Source organism: Haliotis asinina, chromosome 1, assembly GCF_037392515.1.
Source record: "Haliotis asinina isolate JCU_RB_2024 chromosome 1, JCU_Hal_asi_v2, whole genome shotgun sequence".
Lineage (NCBI taxonomy): Eukaryota > Metazoa > Mollusca > Gastropoda > Lepetellida > Haliotidae > Haliotis > Haliotis asinina.
The window spans coordinates 23,486,710-23,499,532 of NC_090280.1; the positions used below are offsets into that span (position 1 = coordinate 23,486,710).

A 12,823-nucleotide genomic window follows, 5' to 3' on the forward strand; every position below is an offset into this window, starting at 1 on the left:
GACAATCATGTATAGACAGAGACACAGGACTGTTCCCAGACTGCCTGCTTCCAGACCTGAGATTCATCATGAGTACAAGTGGGCTGAGACAGAAGCTGGCGAGAGATTCCTTCATCGAATCAGGAACGACATCCTCCTCTTCACCACAGACAAGAACATGAAGATCCTGTGTGACGCAGATACAATATATTGTGACAGAACATTCTTTGCTGCACCTCGTCTCTACGACCACATATATACAATTCAAGCCGTGTTTCAAGGACACGTTTCCCCTAGTGTATGGACTACTACCAGGCAGGAAGGAGACAACTTACACTGCTGTGTTCGAGTACCTTCATCAGTTGGCTGAGACCCTGAACATGCATTTCAGTCCTCCTGTTGTTCAGCTGGATTTTGAGTTGGCAGCCCATAATGCAGTAAGATCGTCTTCCCCCCCAACAGCCTTCGGGGATGCTATTTTCATTATTGTCAATGCCTTTGGAGGAGAGTCCAGAAAGAGAACCTCGTCAACGACTACAAGGAGGACGATGATGTGCGGAGGATAGTACGTCGAGCTGCTGCTCTTCCCCAGTGCCCCCTTGACAAAGTAGATAATATTTGGTTAGAATGTATTGCTGACAGCCCCGATGACCTCAAAAGTGCGATCATTCATGGATTATGTGACTGCTTCGTGGGTGGAGGGTAACCAGTTTTCCCAATTGGTGTGGAACCATTTCGGAAACGAAGGACCAAGGACAAATAACCACCTAGAAGGGTTCCATAACAAACTTAATCAGCAAGCCAGAAAGAGTCACCCCAATATTTTTGAAGTCGTTGGACTTTTCCAAAGGGACCAGTCAGTGAGCGAAGTGTCCTGTGCCCGACTAACAGCCTGGCCTAGTGCTCCACAGAGGAAACGCCGCTACCGGCAGATAGACAGTCGTCTTAGATCCCTGAGTCAAGATCTACCGAACCAGGACATAGATGATATGGAATATGTTGACTGTGTATCTGAACTGTTAAAACTGGAGTGATGTGAGGATTACAATGATGAAATGGCAGTAACTGCTTACAGGAATATTTTTTGTGTAAACTTACATTTTACATGTATATACATTTATTTCATTTACATTGTTTGTAATATATGGCAAGCAAAACCAAACAAATTAAATATGGTGAATACGGTAACTTAGTTTTTTATTGCCTTCATTCCCGGTAAAGCTACATCTCCGTAATCACATACCGTGACGCACCCCATCCTCTATGACCGGTAAAGCTACCCCTACTTTCCTCATAATTAAGAAAGTAGCTTTCCCGGCCCATAACCAGTGGCGGTACACCGTCAAAAGTATCGGTGTCAAGCATATGCCAGATCATTTCTACCATGGCTATCATAACAATTTTCTAGTAATTCATTCACACATGGTCGAAATCTGAAACCGGGACACCAAGCTCCCAACTGAGAACCATACTTTTATATCAGCATGAGTGTTGAGTGAGTTTGGTTTTACGCCACTAGAATTGGCAATATTCCTTCAATATCACAGCAAGGGAGACCGGAAATGAACTTCACACAATGAACCCATGTAGAAAATCGAACCCGGGTGTTCGGTGGAGCCAGTGAAAGTTTTAGTCACTAGGCTGTCCCACCGCCATTTCTGTATGATAAAGAAGTCTTGTGAGGACATGTAACTAGATAAAGACATATCAGATCACAAAATCTTTAAAGCGTCCTAGAGGACATGATAATGGTTGGTTTTATGATGTATATTCGTCTAGAATGGAAGATAATGAGATCGTATTTTATATTAAAGAAACTGTTTATACTGTACGAATGGAATGTTTTACACCAAAATGCGATAGTCAGACGTTCGTAAATCCAAGCGAATACGTTTTAAACGTTCGTGGCATGTTTACGGTACTTCAGAAAACTGCCATTAAAATTAGAAGCGGTTCGACTTGTGGCAACCATGTGCTGCTACAAATATCAATGATAACGAAAGTCAGCGTCTGTTATACATTTGTTAACTTCATGAAATTGGGGAATAGACGAAAAAGATGCCAATCGCAACATCCCATCACGAAGTGTCGAAGCTGGAACGTACCAGACCGGTTTTGCAAATCACGTCAACGTACACGTCAACACCATATCTCGTGTAATTAACCACCTGAAAGCAACCATGGGTGTGGGGTAGCCTTGTGGGTAAAGCCTTCCATGTGGGTTCGATTCCCAACATGGGAACAATGTGTGAAGCCAATTTCAAATGTTCTCATCTGCTCGTGATCTTGAGCCCATTTTTTTTTCATTCTTCTGCTGTCTGTAGTGATTGTCTTTATGATAGCATAGTAGTTTCAAACTAAGAGCCGTGATAATCTAATATTTTTACTGTCCTGTGATGACAACTTTACGTTAAAAATCTATTGATTTTAATATTGATATAAATGAAACAGTTCTCGTCACGATATTGCAGCAATATGAGAGACGTGAGGCTAAATATAAATGCAAGCACTCACGCTCTCAAGCACGCACTTCAACCCGAAAAGTGGTAGTGAAAAGTCACCAGGCTTGCAAAACATAGCCACTTTCGAGTCTTTTATCAACCTCACCGCCATATACCACCACCGACACTGCTGGACATGTGTATTCTATGTGCTGTTGATCGACCAAACAACATGAAATTAGACACCAAAGTATTTGTTCCTTTCTTGAGTGGGAGTGAGTGAGTAAGTGAGTGAGTTCTGTTTTACGCCGCACTCAGCAATATTCCAGTTATATGGTGGCGGTCTGTAAATAATGGAGTCTGGACCAGACAATCCAGTGACCAACACCATGAGCATCGATCTGCGCAACCGATGACATGTCTCAACCAAGTCAACCGATACAGCATCTTGGTTTTTGCATCGAGGTCAACATACGACAGAAACACGTTTACAGTGCATTGTGGGAAGAATGGCAGAGAAATCCACATGACATAGTACAGAGAAGTGATGATCGACAGCTCACTGAGCGGGCATCTTACGACAGGGCAATTAGCCTTGCCATTATGAGAATACCACCATAATGTCATCTCTGTATCAATCAAACTGGATCAAATATGCAATTACGCGCATTTGTTTTTCAAAGTTGGCCTTTATGTTTCTGTTCTGTATCGTGTACTAATTATGCTGACATGTTTCAGCTTCTTATACCAACACTGTGGCCCGTGTCGGACAAAGTGTCAACATGACCTGGAGTGTCAGTCAGTCAGTTACGGATTTTAAGATAAGATCTATCGCATACAAACAACAGAAATCCAACAGAACTGGTTCCACTGTCCTGTTCATTGTGGATGAAAATAAGCTTCTGCCTACAAGTGTCAACACACACACAGAGAACGGGACGAGGATTCAGCTGACTGTCAGTACATCTATGGAGGGGAGGAAGCTAGTCAGTCTCACATTCCACAGTGTTGACGTACAGGACGCCGGAGTCTACAACTTCAGCGCTCCTAACAGTGACGTGTGTCCTGAGACTCAACTTCTTATTAAGTGTGATTACAATCTGAGTACCAAATATAAACATAAATTCAGCATCAAAAGCGTGTGTTTTTGAGACACATTGATAGAAATATGGCGGTCACAGGCAGATAATCTGCGAAATAATCATCCATACATACAAAGGAAGTTTTATCATTTTAGCATTATAGTTTAATGTCGTTTACACAGATGCCATTGCAAGAACTAATTACGTTAGCAATGAAGCTATAAAGCTTCATCCTGTAAAAGAATCCAGATGAAATATATCTTATTACTGTTGAAGGGTAAACTATGACAGTGACCCATCTTCTTCCATGGCACTTCCATGAAGGTTTTTGCCTGTGTTTTATAACACTTGACCTACCTCTCTCCCTACAGACGTTTTATAACACCTGACCTTCCTCTCTCCCTGCGGACGTTTCATTACACATGACATTCCTCTCTCCCTACAGATGTTGTATATCACCTGACCTTCCTCTCTCTCTACACACGTTTTATAACAACTGACCATCCTTTCTCCGTGTAGAAGTTTTATGGACAGTACCACGGATGTGGTCAGCCATTCTGCCTCACTACATTCATTATGCATCTGTACATACGTTATTGCTTCCTTGGGAATGGATAGAACATATGTCGGGAATGACGTTCACTCAGATCAATTCAAATAAACTTTCTGTTCAAACGACATTCTGGCATATGGTGACTTAATGTCACTGAATCTATAGTACATATTCATATATGTTATTAATAATTAATAAGACTAAAGGCAAGATTACAACCATTTCCATTCATCTTTTCACAGAGAAACCATCAGAACCGAACATCATCACGACAGTTGCTGACCCTGTATCTGGTGATCCTGTCAACCTGACCTGCTCCACCACCTCCCGGAGTCTTCCTACAGACCAGTCTCTGTACCCGTATACTCTGAACACGTCCTACACCTGGAGGAGAAACAACAGGAGTGTAGACAGCAGGGTAGACAACAGAGTGCACGTGCACTGACAATTCCTGACCGTAGACCCCGTCACCAAGGAGGACAAGGGAGTGTACGCTTGTCAATCTGGAGAAGAAGGACTACTGTCAGACTGGAGTCGGGGATACACTCTCAATGTTTTATGTGAGTTCAGGTTGATTAATATTGAAACAAAAAGCTAGTTTTTGAGACATTGATAGAAAAATGGCGGTCACAGGCAGATAATCTGCAAAATAATCATCCATACTTACAAAGGAAGTTTTATCATTATAGTTTAATGTCGTTTACACAGACGTCATTGCAAGAACTAATTACGGTAGCGATGAACACCACCATAAAGCTTCATCCTGTAACAGAATCCAGATGAAATATATCTTATTACTGTTGAAGGGTAAACTATGACACTGGCCAATCTTCTTCCATGGCACTTTCATGAAGATTGTGTTTTATGACATCTAACCTTCCTTTCTCCTTACAGACGTTTTATAACACCTGACTTTCCCCTCTCACTACAGACGTTTTATAACACCTGACCTTCTCTCCGTGCAGGCGTTTTATATCACCTGACCTTCCTCTCTCCGTGCAGACGCTTTATAACACCTAACCATCCTTTCTACGTGTAGACGTTTTATGGACAGTATCACGGTTGTGGTCAGCGATTCTGCCTCACTACATTCATTATCCATCTACAGACACGTTATTGCTTCCTTGGACATGGATTGAACATTTGTCGGGAATGACGTTCACTAAGATCAATTCAAATAAACTTTCCGTTCAAACGACATTCTGGCTTATGGTGACTGAATGTCACTGAATCTATAGTACATATTTATTTATGCTACTCATAATTAATAAAAATAAGAATAACGGCAAGATTAGAACCACTTCCATTCAACTTTTCACAGAGAAACCATCAGAACCGAACATCATCACGACAGTTCCTGACCCTGTATCCGGTGATCCTGTCAACCTGACCTGCTCCACAACCTCCCGGAGTCTTCCTCCAAACCAGTCCCTGTACCCGTATACTCTGACTACTTCCTACACCTGGAGGAGAAACAACAGCAGTGTAGACAGCAGGGTAGACAACAGAGTGCACGTGGACGGACAATTCCTGACCATAGACTACGTCACCAAGGAGGACAAGGGAGTGTACTCCTGTCAATCTGGAGAAGAAGGACTACTGTCAGACTGGAGTCGGGGATACACACTCAATGTTTTATGTAGGTTCAGTTTGAGTAATAAACAATAACTAGAAGCTAGATGTTTCTTCATATACAATCCTCAGAAAATATGATTCTGCTCTACATGTTCTCACTATCAACATTTGATGCCTAAACTTCAAGTGAATATGCAGCTTGCCCACTCAGTAATAACTCAGAAACTACAAACTTCCTGAAACGGATGTTTTATGGAAAGACCCGAGCTATGATGTCCCGATCCGATTCATCATCACGCCGTGTCCTCTGTTGCAATTGCTCAGCCATTCTGCAAGTATACGCATAAATAGAGATTATCACTCTCGCGTCTACTGATATCAATTATATAAACACGATTTGATAGAGTTACAAAGGCTTTCCCAGGATGTCTTTATTTTTATCAACGTGTGTGATATCAGTAGACACGAGGCTGGGATTGTAGTTATAATCAAATATCATTCTTCAATCTTGAATCCCTTTGGAAGACGGCCACGCTAGATATATGGTGGCATGGGTATGATAGAAGACAATTTCAAATTATTATTTCTGACCATCTCACATGCACTCCAGATGGACCTGACCAGATACAGTTTGACGGCACAAGGGACAAGCTGCAGATAGAAGAAGGGAAACCCGTAACAATGAGATGTTCTGCTGACTGTAACCCTGCCTGTACTGTAACCTGGTGGAACACACCCAGAATGATGGTGATTACAGGACATAGGGAGGCTGTGTTGTCCATACCAGCTGTAGATGTGTCTGTGTCTGGAGAGTACACATGTCACGTCAACAACAGCCATGGCAGTGCATCACGGAACCTTACACTGGAGATCCTCAGTAAGACTTGCACACATTCTTTAGTAACAGAATATGTCACATTTAAAGTTGTATTTGGACAAAACCTGTAATGACACTATTCAAAATCAGTAAACATTTCAACTCGTAGTATTCATTAAGAATTCAATTTTGACCATAATGCAATAGAAATAATACGCTATGGTTCAATTATCAGCTACAGTTATAGGGGCGGTGGGGTAGCCTAGTGCTTTAAGCGTTCACTCGTCACGCTGAAAACCTTGGTTCGAATCTCCACGTGGGTACAATATAGGAAGCCCATTTCTGGTGGATCCCTCTGTGATGTTGCCAGAATATTGTTTAAAGCGGTGTAAAACAAAAAGAAGTCAGACAGTCAGTCCAACAATCTCAAATGTTTCTGCTTGCCCTATAAACTGAAAATATGCCATAAAGGATAACATGATATGCAAAGTGACAAAAGGAAATATTATTATAGATGTCGTTTGGAAGTGCCACCGTATACCCTTTGTAATATTACGTATTGTGGAATACTGAGAGACATCCAAAGAAAGAAAGTGCCATGCACACGTACAGAAAGTGGATACGATATTGCCGATATAGTAGATCAGGTATTGCATAGTTGCATTCAAAACAGGATTAGACACATATTAAACTGCATGGTACATATTAAATGTTTCAGCACGTGAGCTTAATGAATCTGGTGTCGTTTCCATGGTCCCCGTGGCTGCTGTCTGTTTGGTCCTGATCGTGGTCATCGCCGTTGTCGTCATAGTGCTTGTTTGTAGAAAACACAGACTCGGGGGTAATACGGTGTGATGTGAGAGTGAATGAAAACGTATTCCACGGCGGTATTTTAGAATCCTGCGTTCATGTTTGTCTGTACGTGGTATTATTAAATTTATGCTATGCCATGATCCGGCTTGATCTTATAACCATGGAATGTATACGTTCAAAAGCACTTCTTTTGCACTTCCAAGTGCAAGTAGGGGCGTAGGGGTAGCTTAGTGGTTACAGCATTTGCCCATCACGCCAAACCCCTGGGTTCGATTTCCGACATAACGACATAGGAAAAATATGTGAAGCCCATTACTGTTGTAATGTCCTATTGCTGAAATGTTGCTAAAACTAAACTCACTCACTCAGCTGAAAATACTTTAAGGTGTGTTGGGATTATTTCCTGCATATGTTATTTCCTGGAATCTCAAAAGCACGGTGTTCAGGCATAACCGGGAAATAGTTGGATAAAACATTTTAGTAACAAATCCAACCGGAATAGCTACAAAAATGAAGGAAGAAGAAAGTACAACTGAAACGTAGTGTTCTTTTATATAGTACATACATTATACCACTTTTGGTCAGGTGGTGAATATAGTTTTATCCTGATAACTGATATATTCACCCATACAAAAGTTTATTTTTTTACTTTGACTATAGCATAATAAACTCAGCACTACATAAATGTCTACATTTACAAGCTTCACATCATACTCACATACTACCATCTTCTTCTTTGATTTAAATCAATGGATTTATGTCACAGCAGATTAGTCTATTTTTTTATGTTCGATTTTGATTGAGTTTAAACACGCCGTTGGTGGTAACAAGAAAGGAAGAAAGTCGCCTCTTTGTGGAGAAAAGGAACCTGAGTCCAGCCTTTAACGCAGTGTTTATACCCTTTAAGAGACACGATTATTGAGTGACATAAACTCATCCGAGAAGTCATGTGAAATAACAGCCACCTGTGTTGTACTTGACATTTTGTTCCCTTTCTTGACCTAACAATTAAAGAGTCTTGTACTGTTCTGCAAAATTAAATTTGGTATTTGTGATTCACATGTGTGCAGCTACACCAATAATTTGTTGATCGTATATTTGTCATCTAACATTTTGCACGTGTAATTGTCTACTCCCTTTCAGGGAGGGGATACATTCTTAATCGGTGAGTATAATGGCTTTGAACTTTCTAACACAGCCTTAATTGATAATATACCACAGATCAGGCTGCTGGTGGCTGGGAATAAATACGTACCCTTGTAAGCTAAAATCTTGAAACTCATCACCATCATCACTATATCAAACCTTTGTGGGGACAGTGAAGACTGAGTTTTTATCTCTGTTGACGTTGTTGTATGCACAAGTGTATTAATCCATTACCACCACAGATCAGGGTGTTGGTGGCTGGGAATAAATACGTAAACTTGTCAGGTAAAATCTTGAGACTTATCACCAATGTGTGTCCATTTGTGAGAGCTATTTGTCCCTTATACTATATGATACCTTTGTGGGGACAGTACAGACTGAGTTTTCATCTCTATTGACGTTTGTGGATGCACAAGTCTATTAATCCAGTACCACCAATCTTGTCTACACACACAAACGTGAACATCAACATGGACTTGAAGTATGGTTCCCATCAGTGCGTCACCGACTGGGTTGTGACGCATTTCTCAAATCATTGTTGTGGTTACTAGACGAACCACAACTAGCGACCACAGGTGACTTCAAACGCTTCACACTACATTATGTCTAGATATAATGTACTGTGAAGAGTTTCAAGTTGGGGGTCATCTCAAAATTTTCATATTTAAAAAAATCTTTAATCCTCGCAATGACACGAGTGCCTGAGCTAGAGACCACATTAGTACCTAGATGCCTGTCTCATGGCTTGCATCCCGCAGTCTCCTTATAATGGGAATCAAGCCTCGAATCCTCTGCCATTCATTTAGTAGAACTACGTCAATTCCTCCAGAAGGATCTCCAGTTCAAATTTGAAATAACAAATAATCGAAAGACTTTCGATTTGGTTCATATCGTCAAATGATGGCTTCCAAAATGTGGCACGACAACGGTATACTTTCTGTTGATAACGTCGATCGGTGACTGTTCTTCAAAAGCACAGGTACAGTCTCATTCTAATGGTTCTGGATAGGAACCAGTGAAATCCGGGTGAGTCAACCAATGTTTGTTGGAGGCGACTAACGGGATCGGGTGGACAGGCTTGCTTATTTATCGATACATGCCATTGTATCTCAGTTGCATAGATCGATGCTCATACTGTTCACCACTTCATTGTCTGGTCCAGACTCGATAATATACATCCCGCCACCATATGGATGAAATATTGCTGAGTGCAACAGTAAGAAAAATAAGTAAGCAAACAAAACTAGTGGAGAGTCGGACTCGCCAATCTTCATTGCTGACAGAGTTCTTCTGTCTGTGTCATGGTATTACATGTTTCCAGACGAATCAGGACTCGATCATCAAGGCCATTGGTCTTTCCTGGTTTTTACTTCCCCAGTGGTCACTTACTTCCTCACTAGGCGACTAAAACAATTTTGGTGAATGTACAAGTTAGCACCGAGTCAATAATTTGTCATCGTGGATTTTCTAAATGTCTGTCTTGCCGGTGTAAAAACATTTCCAGTTATATCACTTTCGTTAGGAAACTACAATTATGAAATTCCCAGCACGTGTACATGTATGTAATAGATTTTGTGAAGCAATTACGTTCCAGTGTGTTTGACTGTCTGTTTGGACAAATTTTAGCCTTTGTAAAATTCCGTCCTCAGCGTTGTCACATATACCCGGGACTCAGGAGCAGACGGGGGCTACCAGCAGATAGAGGGTTGGTGTCATAAGTCATTTCTAACATATTATATGAAATATGTAATGCATCAGAAGACCTTTCTTCAAAGGTTAAAAGGGTACCCATGAATCATTAAATACTTAATGTATCACGTATGAGTAACTGTTCCTGTTTGTCTTTATTCATTCTGAACATTTGAAAATTCACGACAAATGGTGGTTACTTATTTCAGTGCAGTTTCTTGTACACTTGTAATTTCTGAAACGTGTTTAAAGAGTACCAAAGTCGCATATCGGCATGCAGTAATAAAATCATTAAGGGTTTACAATGAACCATCTTTTGAGTTCATCATTAACGACAGAATATTGTAACTTTCAGAGGCAGGATACGCTCATTATCGGTGAGTTTCAGATGAAATGAATAAACAGTTCATCGCCTCGAATAGCTGCCAAATTAATGCAGCATGAAGCAATACTCACTCATTTATTCTCCACAAAGCGGTGTGACCTTGAACGACTTCAGAGTGAAACTATACAAAATCCACATCATAATGTAATACTTTGTGTCAGTGACTTTGTGTGGACCTGGTGTCTCAAGGTTAACTACGAGTATGCTTAAGGACTGTGTGAACTGTGTCAATTCGTAGCCAAGAAATGTTGCCATACAAGTCTTATTATTTATAACAATTTTATTATTCATGATTCCTGTTATAAATTAAGTCAGATAAAAACATGAAATCCCTCGGTCATATTCTTATGTGTTCTAATGTCATGACACTTTTTAATGACACTTCTTAATTTCCACGAAACATAACCAGGGTTCATTGATAACAGATCCACTAGCCTGGATAGATGTAACGGTCATGTTTCCGGTCATGCCTCACGGATAATTCTTCCTTCTTCGTTAATTGCTTGCTTCCTTTTCCTGTTATGAGATGTAGACAGGACTCTCTTAGCTTATAAAGAATCGTGGTTTCTTTGACAAGTTGGTCATAGAACAAATACCATTTTCTTAGTTTTAAAAACTGTTAGTTGGCCATTATTGATGTCCGAAATATATTCAGTGTTTAGTACGAACAAGGTAATATTTTACACCTCACGGATGATTCTGTTTCCATTGTGCATCTCTCGCTTCAATAGATGTGTTGTGATTAAGACAGGGATCTGTTAGTTTGTTATGAATTGTAGTATCTTTGAACAAATAGTTACAAAAAGAATTTCTTCCAAATGTACTGCAATCAGTATCTATGATTTTAAAGTAATAATGAATATTAACGACGGATCTCATATGTGTCCAATACTAAGTACATGTGTTATATCAGGAGGTGATGTCAACGTAGACGACATCGTCCCCATCGTAGCTGTCTACTCCGTTATGCTGACTGCTGTGGCAGTTGTGGTGGCAGCAGTCACTGTTCTTGTCTGCAAGGACGTGAAAGGTACAGTGAATGTATGAATCCTTTCCATCAAATGAATCAAATGCATTGAGTCATCAGTTCACTCCCCTCCACAAACCAACACACCTCAAGCAGCACGCCCTTACCCCAAAGTGAATTGGTCTTCAACAACCCACTGGTATTCTCGTCATAACAGGTCAGTAACGCTAGCTGATTTCTTCAGCGATTTCAGTATAATTTACCAATCAGTGAAGGGGTACCCGGTAGGATGAGATGATAATGACTGTAAACCATATACTGTCTTACAATACACCTTGGAGATTTGGGTCAGAATTGATCCTGTGCAACCTATGCTTGTCACAAATGCAAATGTCTCTTTTATTCGTTGTTGTTTGGATTCAGTAAAGGTCAGTACAGTAGCCTAATGGTTTAACAATCGTTCGTGAAGCCCATTTCAGCCTCTCACCCTGGCGTTCCAATCCGTTATATTTTATGAATATTGTCATAAACAGAGAAAAACAATACTCACTCACTCACTCCTGTTCAGTAAGTGGTAATGTAGACGATTAATTCATTTTCAGTCTTCCCTTCGTTTTCAGAGGACCAGGGCAGAAGGTACATATATTTACGTTTGTATCTTTAATGCTGGAGTAGTATGGAGTAGAATCTTTATATATTTGCCCAGTTGCTGTCTCATGTCTATGTAAAGACTATTTATTCGACTTATATCAGAAGCCTAAGGTCAGATTCAAACAAACAAATCAATTGCGTAGACCGATGCTTGTGCTGTTGATCATTGGATTGTCTGGTCCACACTCGATTAATTACAGACAGCTGCCATATAGCTGAAATATTGCTGAATGTGGTGTTAAATAACGAACAACCGAACAGCAACCATCAGGATCATCTATAGAAATATAAGTGTAATGTTGTAATTACAGATGTGGTGACTACCTTACTGTGATGGCAGAGAGATTATCCCATGACTTCAGTGATGTACCTCGTGCTTCCAACAACGATGTCTTACTTCTACATGATTACGAGAGAGTCCTGGGGGAACAGTTCCACATCTACACGTCTCTCCACCCCTCATCTTCCTCAACAGAGGACCACAGTACCAAATGAAGCCTAAACTGAGGGAAGAGTTCCACATCTACACGTCTCTCTACCCTTCACTTCTTCAACAGAGGATCAAAGCCTATATAGTTCAACATCTACAAATTCTTCCAATTTCAGCTGGAAAAATAAGAGTACTCCAGTGAAAGTGAACAGAAAATGTTTTCCACGATGCCCTATTTTACAGAGAACTGTAGTGATATATCGACAGTTATGAGATATGTTCCTGCTTGTCCTCT

At 40.5% G+C, this 12,823-nt stretch overlaps 1 pseudogene; it reads left to right on the plus strand.

The window, feature by feature from the left end:
* The first annotated feature begins 7 nt into the window (after positions 1-7).
* On the plus strand, positions 8-12,605 carry LOC137263477 (leucine-rich repeats and immunoglobulin-like domains protein 1; annotated as a pseudogene).
* The last annotated feature ends 218 nt before the right edge of the window (positions 12,606-12,823 follow it).